The sequence below is a fragment of the Chiloscyllium plagiosum genome, chromosome 27 (genome assembly GCF_004010195.1).
Source record: "Chiloscyllium plagiosum isolate BGI_BamShark_2017 chromosome 27, ASM401019v2, whole genome shotgun sequence".
Taxonomy (NCBI): domain Eukaryota; kingdom Metazoa; phylum Chordata; class Chondrichthyes; order Orectolobiformes; family Hemiscylliidae; genus Chiloscyllium; species Chiloscyllium plagiosum.
The window spans coordinates 24,504,556-24,508,773 of NC_057736.1; positions in this window are offsets into that span (position 1 = coordinate 24,504,556).

Genomic DNA, 4,218 nt, shown 5'->3' on the forward strand with positions numbered 1-4,218 from the left:
GATTTATCCACTTTTAACTGTTTCAAGACATCCAGCACTTCCTCCTCTGTAGTATGGATATTTTGCAAGATGTTACCATCTTTTTTCCTGCAGTCTATATCTTCAATATCCTTTTCCATGGTAAATACTGATCTAAATTAGTCATTCAGTATCTCCCCATTTTCTGTGGCTCCACACAAAGGCCGCCTTGCTGATCTTTGAGGGGCCCTATTCTCTCCCTAGTTACCCTTTTGTCCTTAATGTATTTGTAAAAACCCTTTGGATTCTCCTTAATTCTATTTGCCAAAGCTATCTCATGTCCCCATTTTGCCCTCCTGACTTCCCTCTTAAGTATACTCCTACTTTCTTTATACTCTTCTAAGGATTCACTCGATCTATCCTGATTACCTGACATATGCTTCCTTTTTCTTAACCAAACCCTCAATTTCTTTAGTCATCTAACATTCCCTATACCTACCAGCCTTCCCTTTCACCCTGACAGGAATATACTTTCTCTGGATTCTTGTTATCTCATTTCTGAAGGCTTCCCATTTTCCAGCCGTCCCTTTACCTGTGAACATCTGCCTCCAATCAGCTTTCGAAAGTTCTTGCCTAATACTGTCAAGCAACACTCCACCATAACCGTCTGTCTTCTACCTTAAAGCCAGTTCTGTATCCAAATGGCTAGTTCTCCCTATATTCCATGAGATCTAACCTTGCTAATCAGTCTCCCAAGGGGAACCTTGTTGAACACCTTATTGAAGTCCAGATAGATCATGTCCACTCTGCCCTCATCAATCCACTTTGTTACTTCTTTAAACAACTCAATCAAGTTTGTGAGACATCTGCCTGCCCATAATGGAAGCCATTTGCACAGTGGTGAGGAGCAGATATTGAGAGTGATTTGACCAATAATTGTATCTGTTCCATACTTACACAATTTGTTTCTGCCTGGCAAGTGAAAGGCAAGAGGGTTAAAACTGCCTGCTCTGCATTTCTGCTATATGTAACCAAAAGAGTGAACATTTATGGTAGACAAGTTATTTACTCATCTATAAATATAGCAAATATAAAATGTATTTTCCTACATAAGCCAGAGAGAAGTGTCATTAACATTAATGGTTAAACATTTCATGCTCTTATAATGACATTCCTAAGTGTTCTATTTGAACAAAGGCATTGTCCCATTTTAAAGAAACAGGTTAATATTTCCCAGTAAATAGCAAACACAGGAATGTCAGCAGGTCATTGTGCTCGAAAGGAGCATAGTTTAAAGATAGGGCACAACACATGCTAACCAGGAATCTTTGGTCCAAATCCTTTGAATGCACCACTGTGCTGAGAGTACAAAATCAGTTAGTTACATTACAATATTCAGTAGTGCTTGAGGCTTCCATAAATCATTTCATGAAGATATTAAACTCGTTGACAATGTACACTGAACTTTGAGTTACCGAAATTGCATTAGGTGTGCCTGATGCAAGGCGACGTTCCATGAAACAGAAAGTAGCATTGGTGAAGAACATGCAGCTTATTCTGAATCTAGTCAGGTAACTGGTCTATTCTTTATTCAAGAGTACTTTCTGTAACAGTTCTGTAAACTCACAACAAACTTGAACTTGCAGATTAAGTATAATTGGAGAAAATTCTGCACTGTCTGGGAGTTGAGGGTAAACTTCAACACAAGCCTTGTAATGTAAACAGGGTTTTAGTGCAGATAAAGACTACTAAGGGGGAGGATTAGGACATTTCAGACTTTCAAAGCCATGACACTTTTCAGTCTTGTCAGACAAGAGCCTCAGATCTGCAGATAATACTAATAAGCCAGTATGGTGATAGCAGTTCCTTTCTGGCAGCTTAGATTGGTACATGCCATTACAGGGAGTCACCTATCTATTTTAAAGAGCACATAATTACAATGATTATGACTGTACCCTTTTGCAAAACTGACAACTCATCCACATAATTTTCTGAAAATGTATGGTACTTGCCTCCATTTCCCACTCATTGCAAAGAGCTGTAGAGAACACAACAATTCTCAATCCCCTGTGAGAATTTAATCTTTCTTGAGGTTGTGCATATAAAGATGGAATGGTGAGAAATTGTGATAGATGTACCATATCTGAGATTTACAGCAACATGTACTTTATTATGATTCCCTTAGTGTCTTTTGCATTGCAGTCAACAGGAAAACAGCTCAGCTATACAAGGTCTCAGAATTACTTTGACCAGCAATAGAATATGTAGTAACCAAGACCTTTTCAGCATATTTGGTATCTGTAGTTCCCTTACTTATTTAATTCCAGCACTAGAAGTATTAGTTATATGAATAAATATAAAATATATAAAAGGAAACTCATACATTTTTCCACTAAAACAAAAACAACATATTTTAAATAATGGGAACGTTTCAGGTTGTGACCATGCATCAAAACAGTCATTTCCCTGAAACAATAACGCTGTTGCTTTCTCCACAGATGCTGCCAGACCTTCTGAGTGCTTGAAGCATTTTGTGTTTTAACTTCACATATTTCCCTGTTGTTGAGTTTAAATTGATCTCAACACAGCTGTGTGAGTCACTTTGCTCTTTCCAATAATGTTTCCGTAAATTATAAGAAATGCTTCGGTCCGTGCAGAAGAATCCTGTTTTATTTAATTAAAGACATCAATTAAAGATATTTAGATAAAAATATTGGGCTACATCTTGTTTTTTTTTTGTTTCAACCCAAACTACTTACCCTGCATGCCCTCTGTGCTATGTACCTACTCACTAGAGACACCTCACCACCTGTACCCCCATCTGCACTAGTACTAATGGCTGAGCCACTCACTTTCAAGTCATCCCTTTCTCCCATTCAAGGAGAAGACATACCCCCCAATCCAATGTCACCTTAGTTTCTGAGAATAGACCTAGCAGAATGGTCATGGCATACCTCAAGCAATCTAATGGGACAGCCATGGATGAGAAGTGCCCAGACCCCTGACTGATGGCTATAAATCTCACCAACATGTTCAACTCAAATCACCCCGATTGGATGACTGACCATGGCCAATCCCCTGGACTGGAATCAGAGGCTACCCTTGACTTACTGTGCCAGAATCCCTTGACTTACAGGTACCTCCATGGACTTCAGTGAGACATTGAGACATGAGTGTGTTTGAACCAAAAGCTGCAGACACATGACGCAGGTATGAGTTTGACAGAACACAATACAATAGAGAAAGCTGTCAACCCCTTTGACTGAGGACTGCTGAACAGCAAGGCAAGCTGCCCAGTTGCCTGACTGCACTAACTGGCATGATAAGAAAAGGCACAGATGCCATGAGATAGGCAGGGTGAGTGAGCACAAAGAGAACAAATGAGGAGTCCTGAAATGCAGCCTGGTCCAATCCAGTAACTTGTGCCCCAGTGCACAAAGTGTCCTTGCAGCAGCTTTGTACAGCTAAAGTTACTGAAAAAGATTGATGAGGACAGAGCAATAGATGTGATCTATATGGACTTCAGTAAGGCATTTGACAAGGTTCCCCATGGGAGACTGTTTAGCAAGGTTAGATTTCATGGAATACAGGGAGAACTAGCCATTTGGATACAGAACTGGCTCAAAGGTAGAAGACAGAGGGTGGTGGTGAAGGGTTGTTTTTCAGACTGGAGGCCTGTAACAAGTGAAGTCCCACAAGGATCGGTGCTGGGCCCTCTACTTCTTGTCATTTACATAAATGATTTGGATGCGAGCATAAGAGGAACAGTTAGTAAGTTTACAGATGACAACAAAATTGGAGGTGTAGTGGACAGCGAAGAGGGTTACCTCAGATCACAACAGGATCTGGACCAGATGGGCCAATGGGCTGAGAAGTGGCAGATAGAGTTTAATTCAGAAAAATGCGAGGCACTGCATTTTGGGAAAGCAAATCTTAGCAGGACTTATACACTTAATGGTAAGGTCCTAGGGAGTGCTGCTGAACAAAGAGACCTTGGAGTGCAGGTTCATAGCTCCTTGAAAATGGAGTTGCAGGTAAATAGGATAGTGAAGAAGGTGTTTGGTATGCTTTCCCTTATTGAGTACAGAGTATTGAGTACAGGAGATGAGAGGTCATGTTGCAGCTGTACAGGACATTGGTTAGGCCACTGTTGGAATATTGTGTGCAGTTCTGGTCTCCTTCCTATCGGAAAGATGTTGTGAAACTTGAAAGGGTTCAGAAAAGATTTACAAGGATGTTGCCAGAGTTGGAGGATCTGAG